The sequence below is a fragment of the Malaclemys terrapin genome, chromosome 2, assembly GCF_027887155.1.
Source record: "Malaclemys terrapin pileata isolate rMalTer1 chromosome 2, rMalTer1.hap1, whole genome shotgun sequence".
NCBI classification, from domain to species: Eukaryota; Metazoa; Chordata; order Testudines; family Emydidae; genus Malaclemys; species Malaclemys terrapin.
In genome coordinates this window covers 94,942,432-94,962,473 of record NC_071506.1, presented here as the reverse complement: position 1 = coordinate 94,962,473, position 20,042 = coordinate 94,942,432, and the positions used below count along the sequence as shown (strand labels likewise).

Genomic DNA, 20,042 nt, shown 5'->3' with positions numbered 1-20,042 from the left:
ATTTTAATAATTGTTTTAAATTTAGCTAATTACAATGTGCTAGATTTATCGAGTATGTTATCTATAAAATATACTCTGCAGCCAGATACACAGCTAGTATTTCCAATAAAAGAATAAGACTAACCAACTCTTTCCCTCCAATTACTTTTTTGATTATCACTTGGACTACACTGTACACAGGTTGGAATTTTTGACTATTGGTCCACCACTTGTACAACATGCATTTGCTTGGACTTCAAACTTTGGTTAAGATCTTCCAAAATTTTCATTTTATGCAAGCCAATATTTATGCTGATGTCTTTGAAATGTGAGCCATTATATTCGAAGTCTTGAGACTGAATGTGGATAACTTACATATATTGTCATTTACAGCCCATAATTTCAGAAGTGCAGCAGGTTAATATAAATTTACAATAGAATGATGGCTTGTCAAAACATTTCACTTGATTGCAAAACCTTCACAGCACCACCACTATAACATATATAGGCTGGAGCCCAGTGGTACTTCACTCTGGTCTGCGAATCACTGAAATTGACAAATTAAGTTGCATAACAGGATAACTAGCAAGAAAATCATTCCCAGCTGTGTGACTAACAAGACTTCAAGAAGAATTAGGTATTGAGCAGGAGCTAAGGCAGTCTTGTTCCACTTCAGCCGCCATCTGTGGCTTGAGACACAAAAAGAGTTGACTAGTTGGCTCTTTCCAAGCCTCTTATTGACTCTCATTCTTTATCAGGGTATCATTAACAGAAGCCAGATGCAAAGCTGGCTCCTTGGGTCCATTAAGATAACCTAGATCTATGATCAAGTAATAGGTTCACCCTGAAAAAGTGTTTCATTTTATTAGAAGGCCAGTATAATCCTGTGGATTAACCACAGACCTAATAGAAAGAATCTTCCAGGTTCTAGTACTAGCTCTCTGACTGTCATTTAACCTCTGCTTCAGGCATCCTATTTGTAAAATGGTCTTCACTGGGGTATTGGCAGGTTTAATAGTTCACTACTTGGAAGATGAAAAGTGCTACTTATTACTGATGTATCATATAGTTAAGCCTATATCGGTGCATGCTGCTTGAGAAGACATTTCTACTATTACAGTGAATTAGATCATCAAAAGTCTCATGATTTTTAGAAGGCTCCTACTATCATGATACTGTCTTATCATCTGACACTGTGCTCTGGCATACATAAATAATTCATCTCCTCTTTGAATTTTGCTCAAAATTCATTGGATAGAAAACTATACAATGTCTAATACAATTTCCAAATTCTTTTAAACCAGATAGCATATTCTCTACCCTAATCCTCATATCCCTACCAGCATCTCAAAAGACTAATAACAATGGGTAATTATTTTTCCTTCTTGAAAGCTTCTGCCTCACCAAGACGATAAACATGAAATGGTTGGATGATTTATTATGAATGAGTATGAGTTTAACAGCACACTATTCTACTGCCAACAGATACATCAGAAGGGGGGACGCTGATTTTTTATTTGTGAGTTATTAATCCTGGGGAGGAACAGCGTCTGAAAACTTTAATATTAGGATGTGCTTATCCCATTTGTATTCCTACTGATATTTCTAATTTTACTATTTAGTTAGATGTATAGCCTTGGATGGGGTATGTTTCCAGAGTTGGATTTGGAGGACCCCCCATCTTGACAGTGACTGACTGGTCTCTCAGCGTGGTAGAACTTCTTCTTTCCAGAGGACTCTACGTTAATTTAGTTCAAGTGAACATGCATTTCCAACAGATAGTTCAATCTTCTTTTTATTATCTTTCACCAGACCTTATGAGAGAGAGACGGTTTTGAAACCTGGGTTACTAAATAGTAAAGACTAGATTTGTCATTTACACTACAGCTCCTTTACATCACCCTGATTGTGCAAAGGAGCCTTGAAATGCATATAAATGTAATTTGGTTTGTAAATGAGAATTAAGCTTTATAGGTTTTCTTGGCTAACAGATGGTGGTGTCAGTTCTCATGATTTTATCACAAGTTTCTCAATATTAAGTGTTTTTCTTGAAGCCCTAGCTCAGGGAATCGGGTGAGTCCCCGATAGTCTCAGTTTACAGTACAAAAAGTTTAGCTCTCCTGGTTGCTGAGAAACAAAAACAAACCACTAACCAAGAAAAAAAAAAAATCAAAATGTGATCCCTGAAGGATCAAAACAGACAGCAAATAAAGAGAACATGAGATGTATGTGTTTGGGATTTTTTTTAAATCTCATGATTTTTAAGCCAATTACATTATTTTGGGGCTTGACTCATGATTTTTGATCACTTGGAGCTGGCAATATTGGTTAGAGCAGGGGACTGAGTCAGCACATTTGCTCCTAGACCTGCTTCTTTCCTTGGCTCAGTCTGTGACTGTGGCCAGTTGTTTGCAAACACGGTGTCAGAGTTTCTGCTTCTATGAGTTTTGCTGCTCCAAATGATCCTAGAGACCACCTAGCAAAGCATAGCCAGAGCCCATTGTACTCTGGCACTCATCCTTTCCCATACTGATTTACCCCCTATGCTAGAGGGCATGAAGCCTGTGGCATAGCAGCTACATAAACACATATTGGGGAATCCTCTAAGCCATGCAAATCCCCAGAAGAAGGAAACACTGAGGCTTTGTCTCCTTTGCATGGCAGACATTTTTCAAAATTGCCCCATATTTTCAAAAGTGGCCATTGTTTTGGAGTATTTTTGGCCTCAGGGTGTGGGCCCCCAAAGGTTTATGAGAGAGGAGCATAAAGTCCATAGCATAAGAAATAATAAAGCAAATAATACCACCTAGCTCTTATATAATGCTTTTCAGGAGTAGATCTCAGAGTACTTTACAAAGGATCTCCATTTTACTGATGGGGAAACTGAGGCACGGGGTAGTGCCGTGACGTGCCCAAGGTCATCGAGAAGGCTACTGGCAGAACTGGGAACAGAATCCAAGTTTCCCATGTCAAAGTCCCCTGCTCTATCCACTAGGCCACATGGCTGGCTGCAGTCATAATGCCATTATGATTTGAAAGGACAGAAAAATGTAATCCAATCCTGAAAAAAATCCCTTTACTAATTAAGAGAACCAGATGTAACAGTATGTCCTTCTATAAAAAAAAAGAATGAGCTTTTTACTCTAGATTGTCTTTTCAGTCATGGACTACATTACAGAGAGGAGTTTGTCCCTAATATTTTACTCTCAAATGCAGGGAAACAGGATAATAATTGTAGTTACATTCAGGAAACTTGAAAATTGAAGTACACATTATTTCTCTAGCACTATATAGTCCATAAATTCAAGTGTTTTTGTTTTCTTTTGCATAGTAACAAACTATGACATTAACTAGAAATGCAAAATGTTACATTCCTATAATATTTTGTATGCTTTGTGTATCTAATTATTTAATCAATTTAATAAACTAGGATTTCATAACATTTGAGATCACTCTATTCATTGAAGGAAGAGTACACTCTCATTGCAAGGATTTTTGGTTTGTGGGTTTTTGGGGGAGGCGGATGCAAACTTCATTAATTTTATTCTCACACAAAATTTCAATGAAACCAGCATCTACCTCTGCAACTGAGGCGGATATCATTTCAGTAATGTGTAAGGCAGCTTTAGTTATTTAGCATGACATTACTTCTTTTCCTGAATGTTGCTTAATAGGATTATCTGGAAGTCAACTTTATATATGATATTTTCAATTCACACCACATACTCAGTACCTCTATTTAAAAAAATATACATATGTTCAGTTGTCTTCTCAAGTACAATAATGTTAATTCACTCTGATACTAAGCAGTGAAGGTCCCACTCCTACAAGTTGCTAAGCGCCTCCTGGGGATGTAAGAAGCAGGAAGCAGCCAGCAGTCAGCTGCACCAGCTGAGCAGAGGAACTTGCCCCCTTGCCCACAGGTGACCAAAGGAGGGGGTGAGGGGTATTTATACCCAGGGCTGTGCTGAGACAGCTCTCTTACCTGGATAAAGTGAGCAGAACCCACACTTCCATTGATGGAAGCAGTTAAAATATAGGTTTCATCACGATCCACTGTGAGCACTACACTAGTTGCTCCTTTCTCCTGGGATTGAGAAGGAATGTTTTTCCCCTCACCACCAGATTGGCCAAGGTCAGCTGGGTTTTTTTTGCCTTCTCCACAGAGGATTAGGGGCTTGGTGGGGAAAATGTTGAACTCATTAAGTAAGCTTGTGACTGATGGGCAGTGCTGGTACTCCATATAGAGTGGATATGGTGATCAGATAGAATGGATTGGGAAAAGTTTGAAAGGAGCGTTCGGCGTTCCCTACAGTGGGGTGTCAGCCCCCCACTCCTATATAGCCATAAGCCTCATGTGACGGGCAGGGCCGCCTGGGGTGGGGGGCAAGTAGGGCAATTTGCCCCGGGCCCCACAGGGGCCCCACGAGAATATATTATTCTATAGTATTGCAACTTTTTTGTATGGAAGGGGGCCCCAAAATTGCTTTGCCCCAGGCCCCCTGAATCCTCTGGGCAGCCCTGATGAAGGGAGCATGGCAATGGGCTGATTGGGACCAGGATGTGTAAGGGGAAGGGCTGACGGGTATGTGGAAAGGATTATGGAATTACCTGCACTGTAAAATGTTATCTGCCAGGCACTCCCAGATATTTAAAAATAAAGTTGTGGACTAATTAGAACTACATCCAGTATCTTCTGCCTTTCTTCCAGCATATGCGGACAATGCCACTAGGTTCCCATCTGCATCTTTGGACACTTAAATACCTTTGTAGATCTGGCCTATAGAGCCTACAGTTCTAATGCAGGAGAATAAAGGATGTTTTGAGATTCATTCTCTTAATGATGATTTACACAGATAACTCACCTTAATTACAACAAAAATCATAGGAATGCCTTAAAGTATACACAGCACTCATAAGAGTAAAGAGGACCAAAGCACAGAATGTGTTAATACTCAACTAGCAGAACAGCCTTAAGAATGGCCATACCGGGTCAGATCAGTGGTCCTGTCTTCCGACAGTGGCCAATGCCAAGAGTTTTAGAGGGAATGAACAGAACAGGTAATCATCAACTGATCCATCCCCTGTTGTCCACTCAGAGCTTCTGGCAACCAGAGGCTAAGGACACTCAGAGCATGGTTTTGCATCCCTGCCCATCCTGGCTAATAGCCATTGATGGACCTATCCTACATAGATTCATAGATTATAGGACTGGAAGGGACCTCGAGAGGTCATCGAGTCCAGTCCCCTGCCCGCATGGCAGGACCAAATACTGTCTAGACCATCCCTGATAGACATTTATCTAACCTACTCTTAAATATCTCCAGAGACGGAGATTCCACAACCTCCCTAGGCAATTTGTTCCAGTGTTTAACCACCCTGACAGTTAGGAACTTTTTCCTAATGTCCAACCTAGACCTCCCTTGCTGCAGTTTAAACCCATTGTTTCTGGTTCTATCCTTAGAGGCTAAGGTGAACAAGTTCTCTCCCTCCTCCTTATGACACCCTATTTGATACCTGAAAACTGCTATCATGTCCCCTCTCAGTCTTCTCTTTTCCAAACTAAACAAACCCAGTTCTTTCAGCCTTCCTTCATAGGTCATGTTCTCAAGACCTTTAATCATTCTTGTTGCTCTTCTTTGGACCCTTTCCAATTTCTCCACATCTTTTTTAAAATGCGGCGCCCAGAACTGGACACAATACTCCAGCTGAGGCCTAACCAGAGCAGAGTAGAGCGGAAGAAGGACTTCTCGTGTCTTGCTCACAACACACCTGTTAATGCATCCCAGAATCATGTTTGCTTTTTTTGCAACAGCATCACACTGTTGACTCATATTTAGCTTGTGGTCCACTATAACCCCTAGATCCCTTTCTGCCGTACTCCTTCCTAGACAGTCTTTTCCCATTCTGTATGTGTGAAATTGATTTTTCCTTCCTAAGTGGAGCACTTTGCATTTGTCTTTGTTAAACTTCATCCTGTTTACCTCAGCCCATTTCTCCAATTTGTCCAGATCATTTTGAATTATGACCCTGTCCTCCAAAGTAGTTGCAATCCCTCCCAGTTTGGTATCATCCGCAAACTTAATAAGCGTACTTTCTATGCCAATATCTAAGTCGTTGATGAAGATATTGAACAGAGCCGGTCCCAAAACAGACCCCTGCGGAACCCCACTCGTTACGCCTTTCCAGCAGGATTGGGAACCATTAATAACAACTCTCTGAGTACGGTTATCCAGCCAGTTATGCACCCACCTTATAGTAGCCCCATCTAATTTGTATTTGCCTAGTTTATCGATAAGAATATCATGCGAGACCGTATCAAATGCCTTACTAAAGTCTAGGTATACCACATCCACCGCTTCACCCTTATCCACAAGGCTCGTTATCCTATCAAAGAAAGCTATCAGATTGGTTTGACATGATTTGTTCTTCACAAATCCATGCTGGCTGTTCCCTATCACCTTACCACCTTCCAAGTGTTTGCAGATGATTTCCTTAATTACTTGCTCCATTATCTTCCCTGGCACAGAAGTTAAACTAACTGGTCTGTAGTTACCTGGGTTGTTTTTATTTCCCTTTTTATAGATGGGCACTATATTTGCCCTTTTTTCAAATGGATTTATCTAGTTCTTTTTTGAATGCTGTTATAGTTTTGGCCTTCACAACATCCTCTGGCAAAAAGCTCTACAAGTTGACTGTGTGTTGTGTGAAGTACTTCCTTTTGTTTGTTTTAAACCTGCTGCCTATTAATTTCATTGGGTGTCCCCTAGTTCTTGTGTTATGAGAAAAAGTGAACAATATTTCCTTATTCACTTTCTCCACGTCAGATAATATTTTATAGACCTCTATCATATCCCCCTTAGTCATCCCTTTTCCAAGCTGAAAAGTCCCAGTTTTTTTAATCTCCTCAGCAAATCCACAGAAGATGCACATGAGTATCTTATTTCACAAAGAATAAACAGTAAGACTGAATTCCTGTAAAAAGATTCCAGGGAAATTTAGGACAAGTAGTTCAGACTCATAAGGGAGAAAAACCATAGGTAAGTGAAAGCAATGAATAGAAAGCTCAGAGAAGAGGTCAGCTCCTTGTTACTAAAATTAACTTAAATTCTGACATCATCTGAAATTTAGAAGAATTTGCAAACCCATAAGAATTAAACAAACATCTGGCAAGCCACAGAAGTTTGAGGATTTGCCATGATACCCTGTTAATGTGTGGTTTTCTCTTCCCCTCTACTGCCCCACCCATTGTTCTAATTAAGTCTAAAACCCCCCTGGCTTCAGTTGCAGTTAAGAATGCTCAGTACCACACAGGAGGTACTCAGCACTTCATTGGGGGTCTACTCCTGCTCCTATTGAACTCCAAAAAGATAAAGGATGGGATACGGAACACATCCACAATGTTAATAGGGAGAAACTAACTTGAAGAGTGAAGGCCAGATTCTGCTACCCTTCCTTCCACTCAGTAGCACCTTATTCAGGAACCAGGCCTATTGGAATCAATAGGACTATCTCTGAAATAAGGTGCCACTACATGTGACTAACGGTGGCAGAATCTGTCTTAATTCAAGACACCCCTATGAACAGTAGTTAGTTTTATATCTTATTAGCTGCACACGCCATTTCAAGATTTGTAAAGCAACAGTGTTAAGATAAATGATTAAAAGAAATCCTTATCAGTGATGAAACTGGCATCTCATTATCTGAACCAAAATGAACACTAAGTTTCCATTCCACCATTCATGCTTTTTGCATTCATTCAATAGGAACAGTGAATCAAACTGGTTAATTTCACTTTCATTCACTGTCATTTTTCTGATTCTCTTTTCCTAACCCAATACTGTTTGTTTTCAGCACCAAATGGATGTTTATATTTTAAAGAGGGATTTCACTGAAATGTTTGTAAAATCATGGAAACAGTTCTGTTCTTAAGTTTTAACTTTTAAAATGTTGGGCCTAGAACTATTTGGCTGGATGTCTTCATAATATGTAATAGCTGAAAGTAAATAATCTTAAAGAAACTGTCTCTTGTTATTTTGGTAATTATCTGATTTATCTATCCAAAGCGTGATCTACTTTCAGCAGCTATTACATATTATTTAGAAAAAAATTAATCCTAGATCTCAATTCCACTAATGGATGATATTGTCTCAGATCAGAGTATAGTGTCCTTAATATTTATTAGGACAACACAAACACTTTCTTCCAAAACATAACATGGAACGTTTACTCAAAAATAAGCTATTCCCCCTTCCCCACATATAGAAAAGTAGAAATGCTGCTATAGCTCTTACTTGCTTGAGATCAGAACCTGTTCCATTTGGCGTGCAAATCTACTGTGCCTTCTCTTTATCAATCTAGGAGCTTAGGTGATCTTTGTCACTGTAATTACCAAACACTGCTCAGATATTAAAATAATAATTAAAAATATACCTCTCTCATAGAACTGAAAGGGACCCTGAAAGGTCACCAAGTCCAGCCTGCTGCCTTCACTAGCAGGACCAAATACTGATTTTGCCCCAGATCCCTAAGTGGCCCCCTCAGGGATTGAACTCATAACCTTGGATTTAGCAAGCCAATGCTCAAACCACTGAGCTATCCCTCCCCACAATAAAAACAGAAATATTTTTTTCCCTTCCTGACCTGTCAGAGAAATAAAAAAGCATACACATTTATCAAATTATTTATTGGTTTGCTTGTTCATGTTTGTGAGCCAGTGTCTCTACAGCTTTTCACCTTGTGTAGTCATTTTCCCTCATGCAAAGTGAATGTAAAAGTGTTGCTGTAATACAGTGGCTGCCACTCGAGCCCCCTCTTGTGGGAATAGATCACCGTGTGGCACTCTGCCTCTGCTTTGCCCCTCCTCACTGGGCACCAAAAATCTACCTCACTCTCCCTTTCTATTAGAGGCCAATAGAAATGCCTGCATTCTCCACCATATGTGATACAGCAGGGCTTCTCGTCATCTTAACAAGCACTCACTGCCATGCCCAATCTCCTTTAAAGTAAGTTGTTGTCCAAACATAACATAAAAACATAAAAGAGAGAAAAGAAAACAAAACAAACAGTTCCTCAGCTCACCCTTTGTCCTTGGGTTTTGTAATCTCCCATCCCAGAGCTCTCTGGTAAGACTACTTCTTCCAGGTTCCCATTCCCAGCCAGCTTCCCTTCTCAGCCAGCTCTCATCCAATCAGCTCTGTTCCCACTTCTGGAACCCTGGCCCCAGTGTTACCTCCCCATGCATCTGGCTCCTTGTTCCAGGGACCCACCACCAGATTAGCTTCGCTCCTCTGTGGTTCCTCTCCCCAGGTACATCCTGCTCCAATCACTCTTTTTCCTACGCTCTGACAAGCCTTTATAGTCTCACATGTAGCACTCTCCCTGTTAATTGGTTCAATTGGGGCCACCTGCTCTGTCACAGGGAAGCTGGGCTTAATCCAGTCACAGTGACCAACTGTCCTCTGACAGTTGCCAATCAGAATGGTAACAACAAGGAGTCTGGTGGCACCTTAAAGACTAACAGATTTATTTGGGCATAAGCTTTCGTGAGTAAAAACCTCACTTCTTCGGATGCATAGAGTGAAAGTTACAGATGCAGGCATTATATACTGACACATGGAGAGCAGGGAGTTACTTCACAAGTGGAGAACCAGTGTTGACAGAGCCAATTCAATCAGGGTGGATGTAGTCCACTCCCAATAATAGATGAGGAGGTGTCAATTCCAGGAGAGGAAAAGCTGCTTCTGTAGTGAGCCAGCCACTCCCAGTCCCTATTCAAGCCCAGATTAATGGTGTTGAATTTGCAAATGAATTTTAGTTCTGCTGTTTCTCTTTGAAGTCTGTTTCTGAAGTTTTTTTGTTCAATGATGGTGACTTTTAAATCTGTAATAGAATGACCAGGGAGATTGAAGTGTTCACTTACTGGCTTATGTATGTTACCATTCCTGATGTCCGATTTGTGTCCATTTATTCTTTTGCGGAGGGACTGTCCAGTTTGGCCAATGTACATGGCAGAGGGGCATTGCTGGCACATGATGGCATATATGACATTAGTGGATGTGCAGGTGAATGAGCCCCTGATGGTGTGGCTGATGTGGTTGGGTCCTGTGATGCTGTTTCCAGAGTAGATATGGGGACAGAGTAGGCAACGAGGTTTGCTACAGGGATAGGTTCCTGGGTTGATGTTTCTGTGGTGTGGTGTGTAGTTGCTGGTGAGTATATGTTCTGTAACTTTCACTCTATGCATCCGAAGAAGTGAGGTTTTTACTCACGAAAGCTTATGCCCAAATAAATCTGTTAGTCTTTAAGGTGCCACCAGACTCCTTGTTGTTTTTGTAGATACAGACTAACACGGCTACCCCCTGATACTTGACACCATGCAAGGCACTAAATTTAGCTGTATGGAGTGGAAATCCATCAACCTCAACAAAAAACTTGCACAGATACAGACAGACATCATCTTCCTCTCCAAATGCAAACAGATGGACATCATACCAAAAGGACTGAAGGTAAAAAATCCATTGCAATCAACATACTAAACTGAGTATGGTGAGAGACTGTGCCACACACTCTCAAAGAAACTGAGGAACCACCTGATCAGCATCCTGTACAGCAGACAGGAGAAGATCAAGAATGAGCTCTCAGAACTGGAGACTCTCATACAATACCAGCCTTCTACACAAACTTCCACGTGGCTGGACTTTACAAAAATGAGACAAGCCATTTACAATGCACACTTCACTTCTCTACAGAGGAAAAAGGACTGTAAGCTATCTAAACTAATACCTGCCACTGGGGGCTATAACAATGGTACCCTCAACTCATCTAACAACATTGTCAATCTTTCCAACCACACTCTTAGCCCAGCAGAAGAGTCTGTCCTATCTCGGGGACTCTCTTTCTGTCCCACCGTCCCCACGAACATGATACAGTTCTGCGGTGATCTGGAAGTCTACTTTCGTCGTCTCCGACTCAAGGAATATTTTCAACGCACCACTGAACAGTGCACTGACCCACAGGAACCCTCCTACCAACACTACAAGAAGAAGAACTCTGCGTGGACTCCTCCTGACGGTCGAAATGACAGACTGGACCTCTACATAGAGTGTTTCCGCACACGTGCACAGGCTGAAATTGTGGACAAACAACATCACTTGTCCCATAACCTCAGCCGTACAGAACGCAATGCCATCCACAGCCTCAGAAACAACTCTGACATTATCATCAAAGGAGCTGACAAAGGAGGTGCTGTAGTCATAATGAACAGGTCAGATTATGAACAGGAGGCTGCCAGGCAACTCTCCAAGACCACATTCTACAGGCCACTATCCTCTGATCCCACTGAGGAATACCAAAAGAAACTACACCATCTGCTCAAGAAACTCCCAGCTACAGTACGGGAACAAATCTACATGGACACACCTGCAGAACCCCGACCAGGGGTATTCTATCTGCTACCCAAGATCCATAAACCCGGAAACCCTGGACGCCCCATCATCTCAGGCATTGGCACTCTGACAGCAGGATTATCTGGCTATTTGGACTCTCTCCTCAGACCCTATGCTACCAGCACTCCCAGCTATCTTCGAGACACCACCGACTTCCTGAGGAAACTACAATGCATTGATGTTCTTCCTGAAAACACCATCCTGGCCACCATGGATGTAGAAGCACTTTACACCAATATTCCACATGAGGATGGACTACAAGCTGTCAGGAACAGTATCCCTGATGAGGCCACAGCAAGCCTGGTGGCTGAGCTTTGTGACTTTGTCCTCACCCACAACCACTTCAGATTTGGGGACAACTTATATCTTCAAGTCAGTGGCACTGCTATGGGTACTCGCATGGCCCCACAGTATGCCAACATTTTTATGGCTGACTTAGAACAACGCTTCCTCAGCTCTCGTCCCCTAATGCCCCTCCTCTACTTGCGCTATATTGATGACATCTTCATCATATGGACCCACGGAAAGGAGGCCCTTGAAGAATTCCACCTGGACTTCAACAATTTCCACCCCACCATCAACCTCAGCCTGGACCAGTCCACACAAGAGATCCACTTCCTGGACACTACAATACAAATAATTGATGGTCACATAAACACCACCCTATACCGGAAACCTACTGACCGCTATACGTACCTACATGCCTCCAGCTTCCATCCAAGACACATCACACGATCCATTGTCTACAGCCAAGCCCTAAGATACAACCGAATTTGCTCCAACCCCTCAGACAGAGACAAACACCTACAAGATCTTTATCAAGCATTCGTAAAACTACAATACCCACCTGGGGAAGTGAGGAAACAGATTGACAGAGCTAGACGGGTACCCAGAAATCACCTACTGCAGGACAGGCCCAACAAGGACAATAACAGAACACCACTGGCCATCACATACAGCCCCCAGCTAAAACCTCTCCAGCGCATTATCCACGATCTACAACCTATCCTAGAAAATGATCCCTCACTCTCACAGACCTTGGGAGGCAGGCCAGTCCTCGCTTACAGACAACCCCCCAACCTGAAGCAAATACTCACCAGCAACTACACACCACACCACAGAAACATCAACCCAGGAACCTAGCCCTGTAGCAAACCTCGTTGCCTACTCTGTCCCCATATCTACTCTGGAAACAGCATCACAGGACCCAACCACATCAGCCACACCATCAGGGGCTCATTCACCTGCACATCCACTAATGTCATATATGCCATCATGTGCCAGCAATGCCCCTCTGCCATGTACATTGGCCAAACCGGACAGTCCCTCCGCAAAAGAATAAATGGACACAAATCGGACATCAGGAATGGTAACATACATAAGCCAGTAAGTGAACACTTCAATCTCCCTGGTCATTCTATTACAGATTTAAAAGTCACCATCATTGAACAAAAAAACTTCAGAAACAGACTTCAAAGAGAAACAGCAGAACTAAAATTCATTTGCAAATTCAACACCATTAATCTGGGCTTGAATAGGGACTGGGAGTGGCTGGCTCACTACAGAAGCAGCTTTTCCTCTCCTGGAATTGACACCTCCTCATCTATTATTGGGAGTGGACTACATCCACCCTGATTGAATTGGCTCTGTCAACACTGGTTCTCCACTTGTGAAGTAACTCCCTGCTCTCCATGTGTCAGTATATAATGCCTGCATCTGTAACTTTCACTCTATGCATCCGAAGAAGTGAGGTTTTTACTCACGAAAGCTTATGCCCAAATAAATCTGTTAGTCTTTAAGGTGCCACCAGACTCCTTGTTGTTTTTGTAGATACAGACTAACACGGCTACCCCCTGATACTTAATCAGAATGGTAGCATTTTACCCCTCCCCCGTTTGCACAGGTGTAAATCCTGCATCACAATGTGCAAGGCAGTAGAGAATCAGGCCCTCTGTGTGAGAGAGAACAAATTAATTAGCAGAAGTTAATTTGGAAAAAAAAAGTTCTAAAGATGAGGTCCATAGTAATTTTTAACTATTGCAGGGTTGAGAACAAAATTCAGGTGTAAAGAAAATAGCTTTTAAACATGTCTTCTCCTTCCCTCAGGAGTTTCTGTAACATTAATCACCATAGCATTTTGAAGATAGTTCTTAGTGTACCTGACATGACACCCACTCTAGGCCTCACCCATGATACTTAATGCTGACAGACCAGCATCTTATACCAAATCAAAATTCATTAAAGATTTTTTTAGAGTGTTCTTCAGAGATTACCTGTAGTTTCACATAACTAGCTAGATGATTAGAACATAAAGAACGTACCAGAAAGTACAGTATATGCAAGACACTTTGAGTTACAGAGTGCTCAGAATGCTACAGGTCATTCAGAAACAGATGGTGAAACATTGAATAGAAAATGTGAACCCCCCCCAGCTCCACCAAGCCTTTCTTTGAACACAATTCTTCCACAAATCAAAAGCAGACTATACATACATACTGACATATTTCATGTTCCGCAGTAACCACGCATCTTTAATCCTGCACTAAGGAGTTCTTCAGTCTCCTTCTGCAATCAAAATGTTACCAATGATGTCAATTCTCAGCCTCAACAAAACCTCCCTTTCTACTATCTTCGTATGACACAGAGACAAGTTACACAGTGGAAAAGCAGATATATCGAACACTGAAAGAATGTGTGACACTATCAAGTATAAGGGGAAATGATTTTATTACAAACAGAAAAAAATATGTATACAGCTGTTTAACCCTAAGTTATTCTTTTCTTACTGTGTGCTACCCAGAAGAAAGTCACTAAGGGCTAAAACTTGTTCCCAGCCCCCAGCCTGAATAAATAGCCTGCACACTAATATCAAGGGTCTGATGCAACAGAACATATACTCTACAGCCAGTAGTATAGCCTTAAGAAAATAGCAGATAAGCAAGTATAGTGATCTTTTTACAGTGTAACTAAATGATGAATATACTTAATCATAGCTCTCTTGGCTCCCCCTATAAACCTTCTCCTGCAATGGGATGCAAGGATCCCCAGCAGTGCTATACTCCATCATACGTAGGTTTGGTGTGAATAGGTTTGGAGTGAAAAAGAAGGTTCTGAATGTATTGGAAGGGCAGGAAATGTAGAGTGGCTCTCTCCACATATCCTATCCTTTCAATACATTCAGAACCTTACTTTTTCATGTGAAGAAGAGAATGGGTTTTGTTCCCAGTGGCATTTGGGCTATTTTGTCATTCCTCTTTAGGGCCACATTAAAGACCCTTTAGTCATTCTTAGTCATGCAGTTGTCCTATGGAAAGTCCTTTTCTCCAACAATACCATTTACAAAGGTTATGGGAAAAGCTTCCAAGTCAACTGAAAATACAATAAAAACAAACAACAAGGGTTGTCAGAGTTACTAGGGTTAAACCAGGATGAATTTGGCACAATTGCCCCTTTTCACCTTTTATTTACACCAATCTAGGTCAGGACTCCTTTACTGAAGTCAGTGAAGTTCTGGGAGATCCAGTTGGATGTATGGAATTTATGGATCACTTATAGGTAGCAGTGTTATGTTTTTGGTGTATCAGATTAATCCTGAAACATGTAAGTCCAACCTGGCATGGGGAATGTATTGAGTGTAATAAGCATTTTAAAAGCTCTGTATGTTCAAGATGATTTTTCAAGTTTAAGAAGGTTTGTTTGTTTCTGCAAAAAAAGTGAATACAATTACATGTTATATTATGCATCCAGAGAAGGCTGGCACATAATATTACATTACATGTATTTTTAAAGATATCTTATTTTGTTAAGAATAAGTTTGTTAACAACAAACTAACAGACAGGGTGTACTACTTACCCTGTGTCTTTTTTGCAACGTAGAGGTAGCTGCAAACAGTTGCTGCCTATATTTGGAAGCTTAGTTTGAACATTTACCTTGAACCTGTGGTCTTTTGGGAAAATGCAGCTTAGTAACTGAGTAGCTTTGTTACAAGCATATTGTTTAATTGTCTGAATGAAAATGTATTTCAGGATTATTTTAGTGTAGAATTTGTTTTTATTAAAGCACAATGATGAGTTACTTGCTCTTCTCACACACATGAGTTATTTGGAAAAAAAATGTTGGAAGGAAAGATTTCAATTATTTTGGTTGAGGCATCACAAGGCTGAGATGAGCATCCTCTGAAGCCTTCTTTTAATAGTTCTAGTGGACAAAACATGGGAAGTCTATGTTTAGTAGAGAAAGACTTGGTGTAATGTGTATTCAGTAAAGGGGAAGTTGGAAATTGGAGGAAGGAAAAAGAAGTACAAAGAAGACCACATGAACAGCAAAATAAGAATGAGGGCATAGAACTTTGAGAAAATTAATTTACAGTTAGTAACAAAGAAAGTGGAAACTGAAACCATCTAAAATATATTATGGAATCATTCATATATATGAATCCTTCTTTGGAAAAAAATCTACCTGCTTCTGTGACTGCTTGAATTTTGATGGACTCTGATTGTGCTCTGTTATACAATATTTCGAACTCCCCCTCCATGCCGCTCTTTTCCCCCCTACTTTACCAGAGTATAGCGTTTCAGATAAATATAACAAGTGCAATTAATATTCCTATCACTTATGAGATTATCATCATGGGATTATCCAAAAATTGCAGTACATGTACCACTGGTGAAATGAATTGGTGGAACATCAAGCTCATCTATCAACAATTTTTTAAGAAGGTGGCGTATGAATCAAATCAGAGTTTGCGAGCCGCTGCTCTAGAGCAAGGGTACATATCAAGTAGCCTTAATTTAACCCTCGAATATGCAGGCTTGCACGCCATTGAACCATGCTGTATAACCAACTGTGGTAGAAATTTTGTCTAGATGTAATCAGGGCAGTGCTAATAAGGGAAGGGCCACAGCCAGGTGGCTTGTTCAGACTTTTGATGACACTTGACAATATGACCTTCCTTAGCAGGACAGCCAGCAGAGGATAGCAGGGCACCACTGGTGTGAAAGTGGGTGTGAATTCAGTCCAATATATTTCCAAATTGCAGTATGCATGTTAGAGGGAATTACGCCATGTACACATGATTTACAAAGAAAAGAAAGTCATAAGAAGTGCAGAAAACTGAGGATTTGGGGCAGACTTGTTTTTGCCAAGAAGACTGAATGTGAGCATTTATAAATTGTTCTAATCTGCCAGCTTTTTCATTTAGTATTAGCAATCAGTAAGTGATCTGACATAGATTTAGGGCAAATGGAAATGGATGAAAAGCAATATTTAAAAGGAGGACAATACATAGTTGGGTTGCTCCAACAGATTATTAGGCAACTCAAAACTGACATTATTGGACATGCACCACATTACACTAGGATATTTTTCACAGAAAGTAGTTGTCATTAAGAAGTCAGCATTTTCCAGCAGTAACCTTACAATAATATGTATGCCTCCTTCTGTTTAGGAGAGGAGATCACTAAGGCAATATACTCATTATGACCATTGGGCAGCAAAACTCTTTAGGGCAGGGAACATCTCTTCTATGATTCATGAAGTGCTACATATACTTGTGGAGCTAAATAATTATTAGTAAGATTAGTAAATAAATATTAATAAATTAATCAATCTACTCAAATTAATCAAAGACTCTGAAGCCCATCTATTGAGGTAAATGGCAGTAGATTAACTGTTTTCAACATCAACTGGATTAGGGTCCCTAATTTTTTTAATAAAATTAAAAAGGTAATATGCAGGTGATCTGTAAAAGAAATAATTTACGAGCACTGGATTGAGTTAAAGACAGACAGAAAAATAGATAGGTAATAGGCTTGATACATCATTCTTTGCACTCCCTGAACTCCCATTGAATTTGTTGGAAGGTTTGAGTATGTAAAGAGCATATAACAGGTCCCATTCATAATACTTAACATTTATATAGTGCTTTATATCTTCAGTGCAGTAGACAAACAATTGCAATAGCAGTGTTCAAAAATACAAAGTATTCCCAGTATAAGTTACACTAGAGCAAAAAAAAGTTAGCTGCTTTATATCAACACTGATGATTGTGGGGAACAAACTAACATGGTGGTGATGAAAACAGTGAGAATGAAAAGATAAAAACCCAAGTACTCTTGTTGTATCTAACAGATAGGCAGTTAGAACAGTCTGCTATATGCATTTATTAAATGTATTATTATGCATTTATTAAATTGCTCTGCATTACTTTAGGAATTTGCCCCTCAGGTCCTCCCCCGGTGACAGGACATCCACACATTCACTTTCCATCTGGGATTCTACTATTTCAAATAATGGACAAACTGAATATTTTTGTCCATTGCCAACATATCACATTACAATAGTTCTCTGCTTTGTTACACCACACTTTAAAAATACAAACAAACAAAAACTGCACTGCATTTTAGCCCCTATTGTTGTTTTGATAGTTTTGATAGTTTTCAGAAGGAAATTAAAATCACAAATCTATCACTAGTTGCACATTTTAAATCAGAAGCATTCCTTCTGATTACACAACTTCCTGCCAAGCGCAATAGAAATTTAGTGTGAGCAGCAAACTCAAACAATACTATTCCCCTGAGACTAAAATTTCTACAGTATTGAGTGAGGTTTAGAAAATGACCCAAACAGTACCAACTTTTCCTACTGTTGTTTTGAATTTATACATACAGAAACAATATAATCCTTCAACATGCCATATTTATAGTAACTCATTCCGATTTTTTAATTACTAATAATGATAGATAGTTTAACACACTTGTGCTGTGCAAATTTATATTTTAAAATCTTATCTGGTTATGTTAAATAAGCATATTTGTATACATACAGCAAAACTAGGTGTTTAATATGATGCAAAGATAAAAATAACCCAGTGGTGGTGAAACGGAAAGTAAAAGGAAGATAGTTAAGCACAATTTAATCACACACTCAAAATACTCTCCTTTTTCAGATCTAAGTACTTCTGCTGTATATCTTATCTCTTTCCACCCCCAGCTCCCTGTGTGAGAACTACACACACACTGTCCCACAGAAAGATATAAAAATTAAAACAGTAAAACCACAAGACTATTAAACTCCCTTACCCTCTGGGCTCGCTGGGCTGCTCTTGCTGCTCAGTGCTACAGACACATGTGTAAACAGAATTTCCTGCATCCTTTTCTGATCTGCACAGTACTGGGGTCTCCGCCAACAGGATTATTTCCAGCATTAAGGCCACTCCATACTAACTTGAAAAAGATTCCAATTGGTCAGGCTGTATCAAAACCAATACTACAACTTTTTAATATAAATAAGTGACCCTCAAATATATATATAAATACTTGACTTATTGTCATCAACTAAACACTTTTCTCAGTATTTCTTATGTCCTTTCTGAACTGCATATTCTGACCTGATTCTGCAAAGATTTATGCATGTGCTTAATTTTATGCACTATTGACTTCACAGTGCACAAGTCTTTTCAGGATTGTGTTCTATGAATGAAACCCTGCCACTTCTGTGGGGGGGGGCACATTTTGGGTGCTACTGTAATATACATAATACCGATTAACAAAAAGTCCTGTGCTACCTAAAATTATTAGAGATGTGAGAAACTAAATCTATTGTGAAGCTCACAAGGTGTGAGCAAACTAACAAAAATAAAAATACAGACCCTGAAAGAAAAGGTTTCAGAGTAACAGCCGTGTTAGTCTGTATCCGCAAAAAGAAGAACAGGAGTACTTGTGGCACCTTAGAGACTAACAAATTTATTAGAGCATAAGCTTTCGTGGGCTGTAGTCCACGAAAGCTTATGCTCTAATAAATTTGTTAGTCTCTAAGGTGCCACAAGTACTCCTGTTCTTCTTTTTGAAAGAAAAGGGTCATTTCTTTAGCACTGAATATCTTTTACACCAGAAACACAACAAATTGCTGGTGCAATAAAGAAATAAATGATTCTTCAGTGGAATATAAAAGAACGCAGTTTTGTAATATTGGTGTTACACATGTAAAACAAGATTGTAACACGTCAGCTACTGCCTATAATAGGCAGAAGCGCTGCATGCCACCATTGTGGGACCTCCTAGAATCATTGGGTCAGATGCCCTCTACTGATGTCACTGAAATCAGTGGCGCTCTGACAAATTACACCATTTAAAGATCTGGCCCATTGAGTCTACTTCAGTCATTATGCCTCTATACAGGAGTGTAACCCAGAGCAATCCCCTTTTGGAAAGGTGCATCCTGTTGATATCTAACAATTGCAACTCCTCCCCAAAACATTCCCCCTTTCCTCTCCCCACCTGTTTTGGACACATTGATTTCAATAGGAGAGCTACATCCAGAACAGAACACAGCCAAGCTTTCAGACTTGTGATTTTTGGGTACACCCTCTAGAAACACCTCAAAGAAACCTGATCTTCAGAAGGCAGCCGCTTGGCAGTTTCTGAATATTAGTTCCCATCAAGGTGTCTCAAGTTGGGCACTCCAAAGAATTAAGGAACTCCAAAAATCACTAGTAACTTTTGAAAACATTTGCCAGGAGAAATGATATACTACCAGTTTTTATGCATAGAAAAATCTGGCAAATCACATAATTTTAGTGGTGTGTCCATCCCCGTCCCCTCCCCCGCCTCCCAGGA

The 20,042-nt window shown here is 40.3% G+C and overlaps 1 protein-coding gene across 1 annotated transcript in view; it reads right to left on the bottom strand.

Moving 5' to 3' along the window:
- CCDC102B (coiled-coil domain containing 102B) overlaps positions 1-18,540 on the bottom strand; it is a 374,548-nt gene extending 356,008 nt beyond the window's left edge. Inside the window, exon 1 of the mRNA XM_054017032.1 lies at positions 18,507-18,540. The gene's annotated coding sequence lies outside the window, so the exon portion shown is untranslated. The remainder of the gene's footprint in view (positions 1-18,506) is intronic.
- Between the last annotated feature and the right edge of the window lie 1,502 nt (positions 18,541-20,042).